General features: G+C 46.2%; 1 protein-coding gene across 14 annotated transcripts in view; it reads right to left on the bottom strand.

The window, feature by feature from the left end:
* The window catches only part of LOC4576205 (cyclic nucleotide-gated cation channel alpha-3), a 99,291-nt gene extending 79,654 nt beyond the window's left edge, over positions 1–19,637 (bottom strand). For 8 of the 14 annotated variants that reach the window (XM_061642801.1, XM_061642802.1, XM_061642799.1 and 5 more), the window contains exon 1: positions 19,329–19,637. The gene's annotated coding sequence lies outside the window, so the exon portion shown is untranslated. The other 6 variants (XM_061642790.1, XM_061642795.1, XM_061642793.1 and 3 more) reach the window with 6 other exon arrangements.
* Between the last annotated feature and the right edge of the window lie 2,566 nt (positions 19,638–22,203).

Below are 22,203 nucleotides of genomic sequence, written 5' to 3' on the forward strand. Positions count from 1 at the left end.
ATCGAAGGCCCCGCGCTTACATGAACTTGCAGAAATCGCTGGAAACCGTTCGAAAACGGCTTACCGGCTGTGTCGAACTCGGGCCTGGTGGCAACTGGAGCACAAACTTTTCGGCATGCCGTACCATTTTGTGGCTACACTTTTTTCTCCTCTCCCTGTTTCATCGCAGTCCCTGCGTCGAACGTCGAACTCGGCTCGCCTACTGCTCTATTTATAGCCGTGTACTATATTTATCTGCCGGTAGCTTTCTGTACTTCACTCCGCCACTCGAACGGCACACCAACACACCACACACACACTTATACACACTGTTTCCCCTCATTTGCTCTCTTTGCAATTGATGCTCAGCTCCTCGGCTGCCTTTAAGTTAGGCTATAATTTCCCCCCAGTAAGTGAAGTTCGTATAGAAGAAAAAGGAAGCGAAAGATGAAATGGGGTGAGGAGGTCGATTTTTTCGCCCTCTTGCGCGTATGCGTCCTTGGCGCCGGTTGCCCTGGAAATGACATTGGCAGGCACGGATTAAGGGATTTATAACGATGCTCTATTTTTTTTTTGTTTTCTCGCGACACTGCGGTTAGTGCTTCCGGCTATTGCACCGTGGAATGCAGGGCAAGTTCGCGCGGTTTGGAGACCTCCAATTTGGCAAAGCTCGTAATCCGGGCCAACGGTTTGCGTTTTACCGAGTTCACGAGCAAGACCAACTCACAATAATTGCAAAGGCAATTGAGGCTTTTTGGTGCGATTGCGAAGGAGCTGATTGTGTGTGTTTCAATTTGTCTATTTAAAAAGTGTCTCTTTTAAGTACAAACCTTACACCACAAAAGGAAGAAATTGAATGGACACAAACCTCAAACGCAAATACGCTCTACCTTTTGGACACTAAATGTGTTTAAAATCGCAGCAAAAAAAAGCTGATCCATTCTTCAGCAGCTCCTAGCTTAAGCTCACCTTTCTAAATGTAACACTGCAGTGCCTTCCTTCGTTCACCTTTCACTGCAGCACCGGCTATTACTGTCACGACCCAGCGGTGAAACCCGCAAAGAGTGTGAACGTCCGCGTCAAACATTCGTCTCCTCCCGACGCCAACCTGACACGGACTGGCAAAACCCGTCAACCCGAGAGCGTTCCGGCGACACACTAGCCGATATTGCACACACATCCGCAAAAGCGTATGCCACCGTGTCGTGTCCCAGGCGCGTATACATACACCACCATCACCAACCAGTGAAAAGCAGCAGGCGAGAGGCAGGATTGATGCGAGTGGAAAACTCGCGAAATTTCCCAGCATCCCCTAGCACAGTATTGTGGACCAAGAAAAACTGTGCGTTTCGTGTGTGAGAAAGAGATTAACATGCAGAGAGAGAGAGAGAGAGAGAGAAAGAGAAGGATCAGTTCAGTTTCAGAGAAGTAAAATGCTGGAGAGTGTGCGTTTTATAAAAGTGTCTCTCGCTCTCTCGCGCGTATTCTCTTTCTCTCGTGACGTACAGCACAGTCCTTCTGTTGCCAGGACATCGTCTCCATCGTAATCTGACGAACGTTGTTCGCACACCAACTCACCGATGGACGCGTGCCGAACGACACGCTTGCACGGTTGTGTTGGTGAGTTGCGAGCAGCAGCAGCAGCAGTAGCCGAAACCAGCAGCAGGTTAGCAGTCAAACTTGAGTGTTGCGTATAGTGGTGCAGGTTTGATGTAAACGTATGGTGGCGTACAAGATTGTAGCAATACTTCTCAGCAATATCACAAGACAAGCAGAGGTTGAGGGGAAAGACATTACAGAATAGATATCTCACTATTTTGAGATGATTTGTTCGTCACTTTTAAAGGCCAGAACATACAACAACGTGCTACAAGTTACATTGCTCCAAAACTGCTCCAAAGCACATTGCCGTGACCTTGAAAGTTTTCGTGCATGCTTACCAGAAACTGGAACACACAGCATTCCAGCAACCTATTCCTACACAAGAATAGAATGTCTTGCTCCAAATACAATACGTTCCAAGAACCAAAAAACACAACAACAAAACCTAAACCAAGCTGTTCTGTTAACATCTTGTGGGCGGGGATTTTCGCATTTCGCCGGCAGCTCCGGCTCTCGTCACCAAAAGGACCGTCACGCACACCAAACATGAAATGCCAATCATCAACTGCGGGTACATTATTATGGCCAGCCTCCTCCCGGTGCCGAGCAATTGTATGAGCTGTCGGCCGCGACCATGGGACGCGATGCTGATGCGGTTTTAATTTTCCACTTCAGCAAACGTTCACCAGCCTTCCACCGAAGCGGCAGAACCCCTTTTGCTCCTAGCTTCTAGTGCAGGAAATGGAGAAGTGGACAAAAAAGCCCCGGCACGCATACCCGACGTACGCTTTGACAAGAGAACAGAGGCAAACGAAGCACGGACGGACTGGCCAAAAACTGTAAGGATAGCAATCGTTGCTGTGTGTAGCAATGGCAGGAATAGTACAATCTATTCTAGCAGGCTGCGGAAATTAAATATAGCAACCGCCAGGAAAAACGTTAACCACACAGGACAGAACGGTTGAGAGAGGGAGAAAATGGCAGAGAGAGCACGGCTTTTGAGAAAATGGTAAAGTAAATTTTCAAAGAGAATTTAAATGACGGACATCATTCAGTGGGTATGTACAGTGACTGGGATTACAAAACAGTATGTTAAAGTATGATAGTTACGCATTTCCACGACTGTGACTTTTTCGCCGAAACAATCGTTCAAGAAGCATCTTCCCAACATCCAACCCTCAAGATATGCAGATTCCACCCAATGGTACAATGGCGGTCACCCGGCTAGCAGCGCCAGAGTCAAAATTTGCCAAACTTCTTGAACGATTTCCCGACATTTCTTCGACGAAATTGATGATCCTTTTCCGTTAAAAACAAAAATTCACAAACATTTTCGCAAAACGAAACTTTTGCTAGGTTCCTTCCTGCAACTAGGTCAAGTGAATAATTTAATTCAACTCACCAAAATGGCTGACTACTGGTACGGTAAGAGTAACGAAAATCCCATTCCGACTAAAAGTGATCAAATAAATTAATTACGCTAGTGCGTCATTTCATAACGTATTTTTTAGAGGTAGTTCTTCCTGTTATTTCTGAATGGTTGAGGCTGTAGCTTGTCTACGAGAGCTGACTTTGCTACATTATGCGAAACAGGATTAGTGTGCCACCTTGGCAATGGGAACGCCATGTAAACATATTGAGAGGAACCTTTACGCAGACCTCCTTAACAATTGTACTATGCAGCATATGCAGAGGAATGGACAACAGCGTACGATTGAAGTGGAATTCTGGAATTCCAAGATTGCTTTCAGGAAAAGGTTAGCAAGTTTACTGGAACCTAGCTGGACGGTATTCGAAGGCCGTAATCCGTAAGATACTTGTACGAGACGTACCTAAACCAACAATTGAAATAATATAGCCGTCTTTGTGTATCTATTTTCCCGTTTTAGCTCTACTTGCTACTTGCCAGCCTTGTTGGCGTTAGTGTCAGATGCAAAACAAAACACAAAAACCCCACTGCCATTGATGAACCGTTGAAAGTTATCGCTCAGCAAGATATCTCATTCCAGACGATCGCGCCTCTACATAGCCCCCAGCCGGAACGTTAGCAAACGGAGCAGCGCTAAACCGAAGAAAAGCGAACCGTCACTGCTTCTGTTGCACCACTTACACCACAACCACCACCGCCGTTTTGATAGTGGAAATTTTCCCGAATTGAAATCACCTGATTTGCGATGGTTCGGAAACATTTATCGTTCCGAAGCAAATGGCGAAAAGGGAAGCAGCAAGCAGCAGAGACGGCGCCTTCAATGGGCCCACACCTCTCCCCACCAGAAGCGCTAAAGTGCTGACTTCAAGCGGAGCTTAACTCGGTGGAGATTTCTCGCCTGCGCTACGTACCCTGCCCAGAGTTCCCTGTCGGTCCGTTCCGCGAGAAAGCAGCAAGTTTTTTTTCTCTCTCTCTCTTTTCCAACGCCGCAATAGCCATTACCTAACCGTTTTGCAGACACGCTTTTGCCGCAGACCATGCAGATGTCCGTCCGGTCGTAAGAGACCCCCTTGTGGCATCCTTCGCGCTTGTTTCGTTGTTTTCTTTTCGCTTGTTTCATTCCTTCTTTTTCCCCAGCCGTTCCGGAGAAGTAGCCGAAGCACAGCACAGCACACCCCTTTATCCCCCGGTACACAGTGCTGCAAACAGAATGGGGAATGGGCATGGAACGGTGCAGCGACCGATCCCGTGAAGGGGGATGGGTAAATTGTTTCTTTTCTCGCAATTGCTTCCACACACTATGGCACATGGCACATGGAAGTCGGGGCAAAATTCCCGATGGAATGTTTTAAAGCGAGCAAAGCAGCGATACAGCACCAGCACGCAGCACTGGAAGCTCGTTAGGCTAAAAGTTCGTACGGTACGGGGACCGTTTTTTATATGCAGCAAGGAGTGGTTTTTTCCCATCTCTCTCTCTCTCTCTTGCTCTCTCGGTCTCGATCGCATTTTGAAGACATCGAACAGGATGTCTTGTATTTTTTTTTTCTTCTTTTCGGCAACTCCTGTCGAATTAGTGTATCGGTCATACAAGGGATACAGCAGCAGGCGAGTTCGATGACGTCAAACCGCTGCTCCAGATACGAAGCACCAAGCCGATCCATAATATATGTATGTAGGCCACTCCGGTACTGCATGCCAAGGCAATGGTGCATTAAGCGGGCAGCCAAAAAGGCACAGCAACAAGGGACTGATTATCTAATGCTAAATGAGATGAATGCTGGACTTGCGACTACTTCCCAAGCGAAGGATGCTTTGGGTGTTTCAAACCGGACGCTTTTCTCGTTAAGAATGCTTAATAAATGATTTATTTTTAAAGACAAAAGAAAGACCATATAAGCAGGAACACATTTTTCAAATTTAACAACCAACCACACACGGAAAAACATTTCATCACGTCCAAAAAAACAAAACCACCCTACCCAAAACACGGATCACATAAACTGCACGATTGATAAGTCTTCTTCGCTTGTGCGCCTTATACTTCAAAACGTTCCCAGTTTGGGTTTCCCTGAGTGGCTCGGTGGAACCTCGTACGCCTTCAAACGCTTTCCAGTTGATTGATAATTGGGTGCAGGAGGAAGAGAAGGGATACAACCACTTCCGGGACACTACCACTTTGCCATCACTGCGGAGAGGCTAAGAAAAGCAAAGCACGGATGAAGAAAAATGGGCGCCTCCATCGCCGAAGCGTAACAAGAACACGTTCCTTACACGGTTAATCAGAAGCTCAGAAGCACATGGAGAAAACGGAGAAATGGCTTCTTTTCTGCGTCAATTTTCCCTACGCTTTCTTTTTTTTTCCTGCTTTCAGCTAGCTTGATAAATTTGTCCCCTAGGACAAACGAAGCTTCGAAGCTAGTGAAGGGAAGAAGTTTCCCAACAGCTCCAGCCCAGTAGTGCCCTGTTTAAAGCTCCCGAAAAAACAGCGATGCAACGAAACGGCTCAATCTGATTCAATTACGCTTCGCCTCTGCATTGTTGCGCTCTGCATTTCGCTCTGCAGTCGATTAGAAATGCGGGGAAATTATGCTTTTAAGCGGCTGCAAAGGGGAGCACGGACACGAGCACGGAATGGAGCTAATGTTACGTGATAAACTGCAAGCAATGTTGCGACGAAGCTTTTTTAGTAGATGGTACCAACGAAAAAAAAAAACAGAATGGTGACCTTACTTAATTATTGCAACACTTTAAACCCCCCCCCCCCCCCACCCTTTTTTGTGCTAAACTTTGAGTGTGAGTAAGTACACGCGAAACAAGTATCATTGAACAGTAGTTGTAGATGGATATTAAAATATTGTGCGCCAAAAAAGAATGTAGCTCTCCATGTGGGCATTAAACCGAACTGAGCTAAGCGGCAAAAAAAACAAACAAGACACCAACATAACTTTTCCGGCAATTGTTTCCGCATTTTGTGCAGAATAATGGTTTGCCATAATAGCAAACCCACACGCACACACACACACAAAAAAGGGCATTTCATACAAGTACTCACACACAAAAAGCACACAACAACTGCTCCCGATCAACCGCTCTAGCTGGGTGGGTGGGTACACTCAAACAGACACACGCTCCAAATGGCACCACAGTGTGGTGAGCAGCAAAAAAGGTCGATTTTCCCTCCTGCCTTTCGTGCTGTATCGTCGGGATTAAACCATTCGGTACTAAACTATGACAACATTGTTCGCAACTCATCTGTTCGCGAGGCCCGATGCGAGCAATGGACGAAGACAAAAAAAAAATGCAGCAACCCACAAGGGTGGATGGGTTTGGGTTAGAAGCACGCGAAACACACTGAATCAACAGTATATCACAATAAACTATTACCGGACAACAAAATTGTGAGTGTGCTTTTTTATTTGGTAACATTTTTGGATCGAGAAAAGAGAGATTTTTTTTTTGGATTCACGTAAAAAAGGAGGCGAGAAAAATGGGAAAAGAACAACATTATCGAAAGCAAAATGAATAAAACGGTCAAGCTATAAAACATGTCCCGAAAAAATACACACACTGTGGCGAGTTGTGTGTGACAAACTCTAGACAAAGCTAAACTTTCTTTGCGCTGCTTGGACCGTTTCAAGTACAAAGCACACAGCACGCTTAGCGACACACAATAGCAGGCGTTTGAAAGTTATCTACTACGGGAGGGTGGGACAAAAAAACAAGAGGAAAAGCACATAATTTGAGGCTACGCTTTGCGCTCATGAACCGTAACATATTTCACACCTTTTTCACCAACACCACTTGCTACTATTATTACCAGGGGAAAACTTTCACGCTGGAGAGTGTTGAGCAGGCTGCACTGTTGTTGTTGGGCAGTGCAGCAAGTAGCCCTTCTGGTCCCGAACCACAACTGTACTCAAGTTTGTGTGAGTTTGCCTTCTCCCGGACATAGTTTTAACGCACTCAAATCGTTTTCAAACGACAAACTGTCCCTTGTTTTAGAGGTTTTTTTATAGTTTCCTCTCTCTTTCTTTTCGTTCTTGAAAGTAAGATAATGTGTCCATATGAACGGAAAAGGCCACAAGGCACCCACACAAACTGCCTGAACCAACTCCTGATGGAACTACCACCAAAAGTCAACGCAGACAGGCCTCAGCTAGCACGAAGAGCCCCAAGCGAAAGCTAAGCTGAGCGGACCCGAGACTCTATGCCCAACTCACCCGCGATCGGTCACTTCAAGCGAAACAACTAACGTCTAAAAATTTAAAACTTTCTCCAATAAAAGTAAACGATAAACTGCGAGATTAGCTCCCCCTTACTGGCTGCTGCTTCAAATCGCCATCGTACTTCGCCGGAAACTTGCTCACTGCAGCATCCAGCATCCGGGCCAACGAACCGTTAAACCTGGCCCCACAGCACCATGAAAACGCACGCATTCAATGGCGCAGTTAATAGAATTATTATGTCTACAAGGGACGATCACCACTACCACCACGACCACCAAAAGGCAAACAAAAACATCAAAAGCATAAACATTACCCAGCAACGAAAACAAAGTGTAAGGGTGGATGCTGCTCTGGGAGGATGGGAAGAGTCAAGGTCCGCACTGGAAATTCACCAGAGTGTGAGTTGATCATACCCCGGGAGGAGTTGCACACGGCCGAAGGTTTTCCATTCCATCTCCCGCCGCTTTCAACGCAACGCGGTCGTTTGTCCGGAACGGTTTTAATGTGTGTTGAGGCGCGCTTGCCACGCGCCCGTGTATGTGTGTTTGGTTTTGTACTGCCTGCGAGGGTGTTATCTTTAGCGAGCAAGATCAGCAGGGGGAAAAGCTTACAAGGGAGCTTTTTGTCGCATAGCGTTTTAGAGTTTGGCCAACCCAAAAAAGAAGGAGAGCTAAATTCCTCCCAAATGGCTTTTGGGGAGGGGCATTGAATTTTACGCCAAAAGCGGGACGAAACTTTTGCGTGGTGCGTGTGTGTGTGTGTATTTGTTGGTAGTTAAATAATTTATTGCACCACCAACGGAATAATGGGGCTGTAGAGATTCGGTGGATGGATTTGTTTAGGCTGGGTTGCTTTTGTGCAATAACAGTGTTGTAACACACCCATGCACGGTTAAACGAACAGTTTTCATTGCATTATTCTATTGTTTGTCAGCAATAGTGTAGTGCATTAGTGCTAGTGGTACTATTTTATGATTTTGACTACAATAATGATCAAGCAGTGGGAAACCAATATAAACTAAAGGCTAAAACAATATATGGATTCCCACAAAATGGATTGAAAATTGGAGATTAGAATTGCGGCTACATTTTAACAACTGCACTAAACCACATACTATGCCGCCTTTGTGCTAATCGTCAATTTAAACACCATTGCTCACATAGATCAATATGGAAGCAACGCTTTTGTGATGCCCCTTTAACAATAATAGCCCTTTAATGACATTTCAAACGCTAATAATTAATCTACCGCATTCAATTCCACTCTTCCTCTACTCTCTCTCTCTCTCTCTCTCTCTCTCTCTCTCTCTCTCGCTTTATCTTTAAATAAAACAAATTAAATAGCAACACGATTCAATGAACTTTTTAATACAAATATTGAATTACTTCCGCAGCGATTACGCGCGCACAGCGTGCGCCCGGGCGGTTTGTACTAAAGTAAATTAGAATTCCGCCACCACCGGACTAAGGATGCTACATCATGCTACTTCTCCTCCCCACCCACCCGATGATTTGCGCCGTCGAAACATTGGCTAGAACGTAGCACCAATCGTATCATGAGCGCAAACATTGGCGCAAACCATTGCCGGTGGAAGCATGATCATAATTTCGATGATATGGAATGTATGATTTACCATTTATTGCCTTGTTTCACACGCTTTCACCGTTCCTGTTGGAATTATGATTCCCATTCCGGCACTAATCCAAATGGCCGTTAATCAGCCGGCGAGGAATCCGTCCATCATCGATTCCAATTAGCGGCTGGCGTATCGATACAGCTCTAAATTAGATAATTCTCTATCTCTCGTGTAACCCGCGCGAACCCACCTCCTGTTTCTACAACGAACGTCAAATAGCAGCAGCCAGCAAAGCGTCATCATGTTGTGGAGGGTTAATAACGGTTGAATAAATTGCAAAATCACATCCTGTGTTTTTTTCGCTTTTTTTTTTAAATAGTCAAATGAATTTCTTTTTTACTCCTGCCGTACTACCATCCTCAACGTGTCGGAAGTGACAAACGATCCTAAACAAGGCACCAGTGAGGATTTTTGTGCTTTATCTTTTGCTCTCTTTGCTCTCTTTCTCACTCTCTTTCTTCCCATCACAGCCTGCTCCATTTTAATTGTAGCAAGCGTGCTAATATTTATGACGCCTTCAGCCGCGAGCTCGAGCAGCTTTTCCTGCCTCCCATCATCGTTCCGTTCGCATCTGCCGTAGCGCCTTGTCGCCTGTCGAAGCGCAATGGGCGGAAGTGAAGCATGATTTTCCACCCGGGAACCATGCTAATTTAATCAAAGACAACGAGTTATCTTCTCAAAAAGGATGTCGTTTGCCACCGCTCCTCTTTGCGCACCGCCCCCGTCCCGTGGGGAATATTCCCGGGCATCTTTTCTTCCCCTTCCCACCACGTGCCGGGTAGGGCAGCACCATAACACCACCATCTTCTTCTTCTTCTCCCCTCAACTCAACTTTCTGTCGCGCGGTTGTGAAGATTTATTCAACTCGTTTCCATAACTTGTGCGCCATACATCATCATGCGTAAGCAGCCCGGCTGTTGCGACTTGCGCCCCCGAGGGGAGGTATGAGGGGCGGTTCGCTTGCTACACACGAAATAAATTCTAACGCCAGTGAGGGTGAAGAACGACGGGTGGACGTGGAAAGTTGAGGGCGTGGAGAAGAGAGAAAACGAAAAAAAAGGGGTTGGAAAAAAAGGTTGGCTGCGGACATCTTTACGATAACCGAAGGCGGTGGTTTCAAGGAAATGGTGCACGCTTTCCGTCCATTTCACGCCTCGCACGCTCGCTTGGAGAAAAGCAACCCCCATTTGTAGAAGTAAACCATTTCATCCCCCCAGCAAAAAAACTGCCTTCAACGTACGCCTCCTACTTTCTCCTGGGAGGAACGACTTATGATCACACTTACTTAGGTTTGTGGGTTTGCACACAGCGCGCGCGGGCCCGTACTGTCGAAAAGTTTGCCACCGTTTTAACGGACGCTGAACGGGGAGGCTATACCCCATTTCCATTACTAGCGAAGCCGAAAACCATCGGGCAGATGGTATCCGCAAGGAAGGTGGCCCTGATAATGGGGAGGTGAAAATAATGCGCACTCCACGCAATCATACAGATAGTAAGTAGTACGTACGTACACGAAGCAAGCAAAAACGGTTCGCAAAACGGTGCAAGGCGTAAACGCAATAAAACTTTTACAATGTGGTTTTCTTAATTGGAGCTGGAGGAACGTGTGAGGAACTGTGGTTTTTCGTTTTTATCCCCGGGAGCGTAAACGCGTATGAAACCAACGCAGTAAACTCGACCCTTATTCTCCCTGAAGCTAAGAAAGGCTGGGCGCCTCCATTTCGTCCATCCGCACTGGAAGGGTTTATTTTTTGCTCGACCGCTTCTTATCTGAATCAGGCTAACGGGGGCTTTCGGTAATATTTTTTCGTCCTACTCAACCACACTCACACACACACACAGACTGATACTTTGACACTTTTAGGGCACAGTTCGTCGACTAAAGAAAGAAGCAATAAAAAATCCTCGCCCGATCGATGGGTGCGCCTGGTCGGTCACGACACTGCAGGGAGCCAGGGGTAAAAATAAACCATCGTTACAGCGACCCAATGCAGACGACGCAAGGCCAAAGCCCAAGCGACCCAGCTAACATGCAGCCATGAAAGATGAACCATATAATAATATTATACGTGCACATCCATACCCGCTCTCACTCTCTCTCTCTCTCTCTCTCTCTCTCTCTCTCTCTCTCTCTCTCTCTCTCTCTCGCTATCTTTCTCTGTGTATCGAAGCTCACGAAGACTTAAAGCGTAGCATAGCATACTTTCAGGCGCAAACCGTCGTACGCCATGCAGCGGAGAGGAGAGTTTGACAATGTTTCCAGGGAACGATAATAGTATGTAGTCAATCCCTCTTGCCCATCCCTCTCGCTTCTTGTACCTTCCAGTCAGCTACCAAGCTTTTACAATTGTGTTTGAAAATTCTGTACAATAAATTCCATCCAGTGGTAGGATTTTTCTATTCCTCACAAAACAAGCCGCTCGGCAAGATGGATAATGCGTGTGCGTATATGTGTGTGTGTGTGTTTTGTGTTAAAATCATGGAATGATGGAAAAAAGATATCAAGCACAAGGAAAAACAATAAAAATGTTATTAAAAATCTTGCTCCAAAGCGAACAAAACCAAAAAAACGAGCTTCCTAACAAGAGCAATAACGGGGCGAGAAAAATAAAACGGCCAAGATGGACACGGTACACAGAAATGCCAGCATCCATCCGGCGCTACCACGCATCAAAAGGAAGGCGAGGTACGTGCGCCCGGCTTGTCAGTGGATCCGACTTTTTGGTGGACAGCAGCAGCAGCCGCCCATCAGCTGCCCAATTTCGGCTTGGAGGTATGGACGCTGACGTCCAACCCCGCATCACGGGGCACTGGGTCACATAAATCACGGGACTTTTAGTTCTTTAATTTATCTGTCCATGCCATCGTTTCCACGGCGGCGATGAAGAGTGAAGCGCACGGCGTTTGCACGCGAGTGCACGTTCGTTTACCTGTGAAGGAACCCCCGTGGAGGAACGTTCGCGTGGCAAACGGCGGCGACGCGTCGAAATAAAAGATGTGCTACGCGTTAAGGCGGGAAAATTGAAATAGGTTCACGTAACAATCGTTACGAGATGTTGCTTCTTCCTCTTTCTTCTTCTTCTTCTTCTTTTTTGTGTTTCTTTGCGCTCATCAACACGCGGTCTCGCGTGAAGGATGAATTTTTGCGCCGAGCCGTGTCTGCGCACGACGGCACGTCGCCACTGTTCTGGAAGGCAATGAATTTTGTACACACCAACCCAGAAGCAGGCCGAAACACAATCACTACACTAGCACCCTACCAGCTATAACGTCCGTACCATCGTCGTCATCGTGATCATCATCTGAGTCGTTGGGAGCTTCGTTGTTGGTCTCCCTGCCTGCTTCTTTTTTTATTAACATTGACGTGAGACAAATAAATTTATTATTACTTTTAACGCCTCCCCCCTCCCGCATACCATCGGGATGCAACGGAGCACATGATTCGCGTTGGACGCGTTGGGGTTGCGTCCTGCATAGCGCGTTCTGTATTACATTCCACTCTTAAAGTGACTCGCCTTGCTTGAATCGGGCAGCGTCAAAATGAACATTTTAGCAAAAAGAAAGCAAAGTGAAAAGAGAAGCAGCACACAATCTTTAGCACGGTGTCAATATCAGTTTCACTAGCGGAATTTCCTTTTTCGTAGGTCTGTGTGCTTTGGTGTCATTCAATTGACGCTTGTTTGTACCCAGCTCTAGGCACATTCTTTTTCGAGGGTCATCCATAAATGACGTATTGTCAAAAACAATAAGAGTTTATACTCGCTTAACCCTAACGTAACAAAATGTAACGTTGAATTTTCGCCTATTTATAACGTTACCCCACGACTCCACACAGCATAACACGAAGCATAACATAACAACTGACAGCTGCAAAACGCTTCAGAAAACGCTTCATTGCCGGTACCATGTTATGAATATCCTTAGTAGGCCGCTCATTGCTTGTTGAAAAGCTACCAACCTACTGCAATGCGATTGCTTGCTGAAACGCTTTACCTCTTTTCCCAAGCGTTTTGTAAAGCGTTTGGCAGCTGGCAGTTGTTATGTTATGCTCCGTGTTATGCTGTGTGGAGTCGTGCAGATACAGTATTCTCTCCGCCATCCCGTTAATTCCTTACTTAGCCGGCACTACTACATACCATTACATTCGCTAATTTCAATACAGTTTTTTAACACACTTTAAATGTATTGGTATAACCGTATAACATTTGCCATTCGAAATCAAAGTTTCTTTTATTTTAAATAACATTTTAAATCTACTAAAATACATAACACACAGTACTCATCTTTAAACAATGTGTTTAAATATGTTGAGGAAAAAAAACTATCTCCCCTTATTTCTAATGGATTAACAATCTATTCAATTCATCCGGTACAAAGTTCTGCTACAGAACAAACTCACTTTCACTTTGATGTATTTAATCATAACTTCCCTCCGTCTAACGATCGTTACGTAATTTATGGAAATCCTCTAAACACGTGTTTTCTAGGCAAAGTGGATGCATCAACCAAAACCAATATTGAGGTATTACAATTTCATATCCGTAGAGGAAGCAGCTCGGTAGAGAGTTCATCAAATATGTTTCGAATGTTTTATGTTAGATTCTAAAAAGACACTCATTCGGTTGCCTTCCAACTGACATCAAAGTAAAACCACAAACTGAATACTCGATTAAATATGTACGAGTTAATTGAGCCGCCCGTTTTTAAATCAATTCTCCTTTTCCCATCTAACCCATTTACGTTTGTTGCATATTTTATCCATCTTTCATCTTAAAGTTTTCGACCTCAGACATCCTTCTGTCCATCTAATGGCCATTAAAGACTCATTAAAGTTTCAGACCATAGCATTGAATCCATACCTCTCAGCCACAGGCTCGGTCATAGGGCTCAGAACCAGTTTTACCTGACCCCCGCCACAGCGGGATGTAGCGTCATGCTAAAAACTCGCTCGTGTGACCTCTGCAAAGCGCCACAGCGTGTGGCAGCGTCACACGATAGAATAGCATCGGTCGGTCTGTTGGTATGTGTGATTAATTACCACACAAATTTGCCCACACACATACCGCACACGAACTCCCCGGGTGGACAATAGGTCGTTTCGCGTGGCGTGTCGTGGGTGCAGCATACTTCTTCCTTATCATCCCACGGTGGCAAATGATTGATGCTCAAGTGTGTGCCTTTTTTACACACACAATCACTCGTTGCCCAGGGCATATTAGCAGCCGCAGCAGCAGCAGCAGCAGCAGCATCTGACCATCATAAAACAAAACTGAAGCTAACGGCAAAAACGATGTAAGGAATGCAGCGAAGGTGAATGATAGAATCGGAAATCATCATTTAAGATACAGATACCAGAACAGGACACCGTTGTCCCAAAACCCAGATGCCACAAAACTACCACCGCAAAGTGGCACTTGCAAAAAAAAAGTGGCAGTACGTAATGACGTTGACGTTCGTAGTCGTGTTGTGCGTTTTGTTAAGCATTTTTTTGTCTCAGCACAAAACTTCCCAACACAGAGACATCTTCTAGACGGTTTGACACTTTTCGCTAGGGTTCGTCGTCTTCTGCAAACCTTTTTTCCACCTCTCATTCGAAATGCTCCATGGACTAATTGGGAGGTCACTCCCGTCCTTCCTGGTAAGGCTCATTCTTCTTTTCCTCATGCTTGCTACGTGTGCTGTCCCAGAAATTCATGAAATTGATGAATGATGCTCGCACAGAACCGGACAGCTGGAGCCTGGAGCCGGTCTCGGGTCCAGGTTCATCTCCATTAGTGGCGCATGCACATGGTGCAGCTGATGGGATGGCATTTTATGTGCGTGTGAGAAGCAGAACACACGAAAAGGAAAAGGGGATCATTTTTATGTGTCCAAATCGAGCTAATTGAGTCAGCTACTTTATCGGTCTGCTCCAGCTCATCTCATCTTTAAATGAGTTATAACGATATAGGAGAGCAAGTGCTGTAAAATTGATTAGTATTATAGTTCAATTTCGTTGAATGAAAACGATAAAATTGTAATCATCATCAAAACACAGCACAGCAGCAGAAATTCCATTTGCGCTTGTATTTTCGCGCCCATCGCGCATCACATTCCACCGACTGCTTGTTCAACTACACTTGAGCTAAATTGACGGGTGTAATATAATGTAGCGTGCCACTCGCCGCACCCAAAAATCCCTTCCCAAAAACCCCTCCCAACTCTCCAGCCCCAGAAGCAGCGGCTCCATGAACCATCCAGCTCCACCAAGCCTCTAAGCACCCGGGGCTCGAGCAGCAACCGTCAAGGGTTATTATGCGGGCACTTGAAAATATTATTATTTAACATAATGTACCGTTCACCTCTTCCGCACAATGCACCACGCGGTGATTACCGATTGCGGCAAAGGTAGGGCAGACGCTGAAGCCGCATGTCGCAGCAGCTGGCGCGGCTGGCGGCGGCACAAACACATTCCTACTGCCATTGATCCGAGTTAATAAACCGAGCCGAACCGAGCCCTGGAACTGGAAGGCTTCGGCTTTCCGTGGGCTTTCCCTCCGTTGCTCCTCCAGTGAAATTCCTGAGACATTTCTTTACAGACAGCCCCATCCCATCCCTGCCGATACGATGTACTTGCTGTGCAGGGGCGGGGAAAATAACGCTGCCGGGCGTTCGCAAAACGGGGCCGACAACAACTTTTTCAATTAAAATTTTCCACCCGTGCGGTTTTGTGCGAAACATTTGAACATTTTATTTTTATATATTCCCCGGGTTTTGCTTCCACCGCTGCCCCTTCCCTCTTGATGCAGTGCGTTTCATCACACATCGAACTCGCCCACGTGAACCACCTGCCGAACGAACGAACGAACGAATGAACACCACCCGGCAGCAGGCAGGAAGGAAGTAACTCATCAGCATAAAACCAATTGACGAGTTCGCGGAGGTGCAAGGACGGTCTGAGAATCGTACCACCTGGCCGGTCTGACAGCACCAGGTGAAGGGGGAAAAACGGCAGCTGGTACAAGTGAGTTTAAAAATACTTATCCACCGGGGTCTTACTGTTCAACTGCTTTAACCACTTGCGCTACCGAAATACGCATTTTACCTTTGCAGGTGGGAGAAAACGGCCCACTCGCAATTGAATTCAACGGGTATGTGTGTGTGTGTATGTGAGGGAAGCGTAACTTTTCGTGGGAATGAAACTGCGTTCGAGGTAAGGTGAAGTTTTCCATTTCTTTCCGCTCACGGAGTGAATGAACAATCAGGTTCTTAAGAACGTAGAACGAGTTTTGCATGTGTTTTTTTTTGCACTCGTGGTAGCATTTTCCTTTCATTGCTCCTTACTTTAACTGTCTCAAACAGCCAAGCAGTACACGAACTAGCTTACGCAAAACACACACACACACAGTGTGGCCATCACTTTAGATCACTTTACCTCCGTTCGCACGAAGAGGAAAGCACTCGCCGCGACTGCGAACGGTTCGATGCGGCAAAGCCACTGACGACTTTTCCATTGCCCGTTTGGATTATTGAATATTCTTCTAATCTGTCTCTCTGAGCTGTCCACCACCATCGAGCGATTTGGTCCATCGAGGGTGAATGAAGCGTACTGGCAGGCGGGTAAAGGCTACGATGAAAACGATATTTTCTCCTGCTAAACCCGCCGTGCTTTTGTTATGTATGTGTGTGTGTGTGTGTGCAGGGAAAAAAACAAAAACTCACACACACATACCTTCCATTTCATCCTTGAACCTTTAGTGTCTTGCGACGGAACGTTTAAGTCACCGTCACCGCTCACTTGCTTGCTTGCTATCCTCTCGCAAAGCTCGGACAAGATCTCGCACGAAGTCACCACCCCTGTGCTGGTGCCCGTGTGAAGGCAAGCTTTTGAATAAAACATTACACACGCAGACGAATGGTTTTCTAATTTTTGTGACGCTTTTTTCCACGCTCCGTTCGGTACGGCCACACTGTCCATAGAAACCTGGCGGTGACGGTGGCTTAGTGGTTGTGTCTTAGTGTGTCCCTCCTGCTGGTATTGTTTGATTCGCTTATCGAAACCGGGACGGTCAATAAACATACGTAGCAGAAAGAGAGAGAGAGAGAGACAGAGAGAGAGAGAGAGAGAGAGATAGAGAGAGACAGAGAGAGAGAGAGAGAGCAAACGTTTCTTTATCGTTATTGTGTGAGGCAACAGGAGCACCAAAAAGACGTCCAATCATTGTGCAACTGGATGGAGTTTTAATCGAAACACTGTGATGGTTTATACACAGCCCGTTCGTTACTTAAGCTGGGCTTGAACTGAAGCTCACAACTTGGCAGTGTTGCACAGCAAACAATGATTTTTTGTTGCAAATAAATCAAGCGTCCGTTTCATGTCACGGCTCCGTGGACCGTCCATCGACGGTTTGGTATGTAATTAAATCGATTAGGAGCTTGATCGCGCGCTCCTATGTCGCGTAGATGCCTCCGTCTGGATCATAGCAGGCAGAGCTTTCGTCGTTGTCTTTTTTGGTGTGGGTTTTTCGTGTCTTTTTCATCACTCACACACACTCACAACGCCCTGTCCTGTCTGTCCCGAGGTCAATGATATCGAGATAAAATCAATTAAGTGTGTACTCTTGGCTCCTTTTTCGCTTCCAGCACACAGACACACACACACACACACTCTTCGGTAGCTATTGTTCTTAAGGCTGTGTTTGGTGCAAACACTCGTCGCCGTTCTGGGGACACTCTTCCACCTACACACAATAGGGCACAAGTTCCAGCACACACACACAGACACACACTTCAAATGGTCAGGTTGTTTGACATTAATGATGCGATGATGATACTTCATTATTCTTATTATCCTTTCCTATCAAAATAATGGCCAGCCTCTTCCCACCGCCCGCCCGTTCGAGTGTGCTACCACGGTAGCCGCTTCATGCCATTGGCCAGCGGGCCACTAGATGATCGAGAAAAAATCATTTCCACTCGGGTTCACTGGGTAGCAGCTCCTTCCAAGCACGGCTCATTCCGTATTGCTTCCACATACACAGTTTTTTCCTCAAGAAACACACACACACACACACACTTTTGGGTGGAAAAGAGGAGCAGACTACACCAAACAGTGACACAGAAAACGGTGACAACGGCACGGAAAAACCAATGGGTAAACAATGCGATGGGTCACAGGCACACATACAAAAAGGTGGCCGAGTGGGTTTAAGCGGCGCTTTCGGTACGTGCCGAAAGCATTGCATTTTACGTTTGGTGTGACTAGTGCAGCACGTGAATGTGTGCGCGTGTGTGTGCGGTTTTTGGAGTGTATTTGTTTGGGTGAACGGATGGCCGGAGGGGGGGTGGCATGAAAACACAGACAAGAAGAGGAGCACCGCACTTTAAGATGCGATACTTTCTGGCAATAAGTGAGACAACAAAAAACAAATCAGCTACCAACCAAGCAAAGGGAAGAGAACAATGGACGCTCCAACAAGTTTGGACCTAGCGCGACCGAGTGAACGACCGAACCGAACCGAACAATCGAGCGTTTGGGGTTTTGGGACCCATCCAGCGAATGGATGTAGGGGCAGGGGATGTCGAGCTTGTGCAGCGAACTCTTTAAACGCGTTGAAAATGTGTTCCCATTTCTCTTATCGGAACGTCACACACACACACACACACACACAAACACACACACACATAGACACGCGCACAAGAGCAACCAATTTTTCGAGACACATCTTTAGCCATACCCTCCGTGTCCGCTTTATGCCGCTCTCCTTCTTTTTTCACCCCCCATTTGAAGCAGGGATCTCCACCGTCAACAGTTTTTCACCGAGCGAGAACGGTCTTTTGCCTCGTTTCACGGACCAAAACTGAAACCAAACACCAGCATCAAAGTGCCGTAGGAAACGGACAGGCGATTAAGAGAAAGCAAGAGAGAGAATGAAGCGGGGGAGGGGGGAGATAGAGAGCGAGAAAATAGCTACGGAAAAAAAGGGAGACCAATAGCATCTTATTTCACTCTCGCGCACACAGAGACGCACACCCATTGTGGTGCGGTTGTGGAAAGCTGGCACGGGATAAAGCGGCCCGTTTTTTTTTCTTTCGCTCCTGCCTAGTCTGACACAGAAATAGCCTACCTTCAGGCGTTACTTTTCGGACCGAAGGAAGCAAACGATGCGAACGAATTTGGCACATTTGGCCTGGAAATACGGCCGGCTTTTTGGAATTGCTTTAGCTCATACCTCGTACCATAACACACACACACACACACGCACTAACGCACACAGCAATTGCCCCAAGCGCGATGCGACATTAAGAAACGTCCAATCAAAGCAACCTTTCCTTCTGCAACTTCGGTGCCGTCGTCGAGTGTAATTTGCGTCAACTTTTCGTTACACCGTTTCGCAGCTGAATTTGCATTGCAATACTTTACTAATTATGGCACACGCACTGCGAAGCTCGCACACACAAACATGCCGACACTTACACAAGCACACACACACACACGCGCACAGATATGCAGACACACAAATCCAGGAGACGAAACAACGCTCAATCGACGGCACTAATTCGCTTCACGCACCTTCACGTAGTACACGGAACACTCTGGAGCTACTTTTGCACTGCCCCGCTTACTGGCCCCGCTTTCCTCCACCGAAGAAGGTCTGTGTAACAATACAAAAAAAAAACGGGTGCCTGCGTGCAGGTCTTGCTCGCACAGGGAATAAAGAGCGTCTACGGCTTGGAAGGGAAAGTTTTACACCACGCAGCCTCCGCGATGGCGGAGAGACAAACCAGGACTAACTGCTAGCGCTGATGGCTGATGCCCGGTTTCCCCCCACACACACACACACAAAACGCACACACCGAACGGTGTAGACGCACTCTCTTTCTCTCTCCGTTTGCTCTCGGGAGAGCGCTCGCTCTCTCTTGCGACTACGCTGGTAGCGTTTGCGAGAGATTGGTGAGCGTAAGGGACATTTTGAGGGAGATGCGATGTTTTTCGATGTTTTCTATTGGATGACAAAGAAACGACAGCGCTTTTGATGCTTGTATGGCGATTAAAGAAAAGTGTAAAATGGATTACAATACTATATCAAAGTGCTAGAAATAATCAAATGCAATCTTGGAGGCAAATGAGAAAATAAATGGAATAATTGCCAAGAATTCAACGATTTTACAAAAACATTCACATTATGCTTCAAACTTCCGCTATAATCCTTGTACATGCGAACAAAACCAGCTACTGCTGATCCTTCTCATATGTGTCCGTGGTACGAGCGATTATACGCTGGCCTGTCTGAAGCTCATGCGCAGCGTATCCTTGGTTGAAACCATTAACATCGCACAATAACAATTTCCCCTTAGTAGGCACTCGCGCGCGCTCTCTCTCTCTCACTGAATCTCGCCCTCTCGCTACAATTTTCCCCTTTACGGCATGGCAAACATCTCCCGCAGTGAAGGAACAGCATCTTATGCCACTAACACACTCACAAACACACACCGCGTTTTGTTCTATTACCCCTTGCGTATGCGTGTGCGTACAGGAGCAGGAACTTCTTCACTGACCGTAGCGTCGGAGATCAGACGGCAGTCGGAACTGGCAAATACGTTACAATGCACACACACACACGCACAAAGAGAAGAAAAGAAGGGAAAAACAACAAACCTCACAACACAAAGCCCGTACGTGAAGTGCTTAACCCTAAACAAACGGAAGATGTCGCCGTATGCCGTAATCCTGGGAGAGACACGCTTGCGGGCGTGCTGCCGTGCTTCAGTGGATTCCAACGGAAGTGTCTGCCGCAAAGACAGGATTTGAAATTTTGAACCTACACACACACAAGCACACATCGACACATGATTTCGTAAGGGTGAGAACGGTAGAGGTTGAGCAATGACAATCTGCCGGGAGCGCACCATCCTGATGGTGCTGCTGCTGATGCTGCTGCCGAAACAATCCTGCCCTAGTTCCGGGTTGGTACGTAATTCCCGGATCTGTCTCTACCCCGTAGTGTCACAGATTGCCCGAGGACTCATTCCTATTCGTCCAAATGGCTTTTTTTGTCCTCCCTCTTTTGTCACTATCTTGCGCTGAATCCGATAGCACCAGCCTTCGCAACGCAACGTATGGTGCCGACATGGGCACCACACGGGATGATGGCGTTAGTAAGAAACGAGCGATACTTAGAAACGATACCTGTACGGCTTACGGTCTCGAGTGTTGAGATGCAAAGCACGGACGATCGCGGTCCGCAAACGCTGCAACAAAGCACACTAGAACAAGAAGAAGAAAAAACAAGCGAACTAGTCCAAATGTCACAGAATTGACAAACCCCAACGGGGACGATGGTTCGCTTGCAATACTCGGACACACAAATCCCTTATCATTGTGTGCGATTTGCCGGGTTTTTTTTGCATGACGTGCTTTGTCGTAATGAAAACGACGGTTGGTGGATAGTGCTGGATGGGTTTAGAGTATGGTGCGCTTTTTGAACTCTATTTTCTAGTAACTTTGTAGTCTAATTCGTGAGTAAGTGAATTAGTATTACGTAAGTCATCGAGACGAATGGACCTAATGGATGGTTTGTTTCCACGGATTTAGGACAGATTTCCTTGAACTACCATGCGTCTCCATCGAACACGTGCCGCTTGTAAAGGTGTTCTCGTTGGTGTCGCTTTCATCGTTGATGGACTGTACTGTAAAGTGGGAAGAAGAGAACTCATCATAATGATCGCTTGTACCCCACTTGCCCAGCTTGACTATGGCGTGGAACACATCATCCGACCAAGTACACGGTCTAATATACTCATCGGTGTTATTTATACTACTTTTTTATTTTAAATAAAATCATTTTTTGCCTTTAGTACCCTTTTAAACAAGTACTTGCGTAAAAGACTTAATAACTCATCGTATTGCATACCGTTCTGGTACTGATGAATGCCATCGAGGGTTATTTGAAGCACAAATAATTTACTTTATGTATGAAATCAGCTCTTGGAGTAACGTATGGATAGGAATAAATTCTATGAATAACCACTAAGTAGCGTGGGCATAATACACAAAATACTTAATTCACTGTGAGTCGATTAGTAGTCGAATTTCCATTATGATTTGAGTTTAGAAGTAAAAATTCCACTCAGAAATGGTTTGTTTCACTCTCAACGAGTTACTAATTGGCATGGATAGTGACTCCAATTGACATATTCTAGTTCGAAAATCGAGCTTTGGAGGCTGTATCCCCTAAAATGGAGGTTTAAACATTCTTAAAACTGCACCAGTTTGAGGGAGTTTTAATAAAAGCCCTTTAAAATCGACTGAAATGTGGGTTTTAGTTCTATCTACTCACGCGTTATAGTGA

The sequence above is a fragment of the Anopheles gambiae genome, chromosome 2, assembly GCF_943734735.2.
Source record: "Anopheles gambiae chromosome 2, idAnoGambNW_F1_1, whole genome shotgun sequence".
In the NCBI taxonomy this organism is placed as follows: Eukaryota; Metazoa; Arthropoda; class Insecta; order Diptera; family Culicidae; genus Anopheles; species Anopheles gambiae.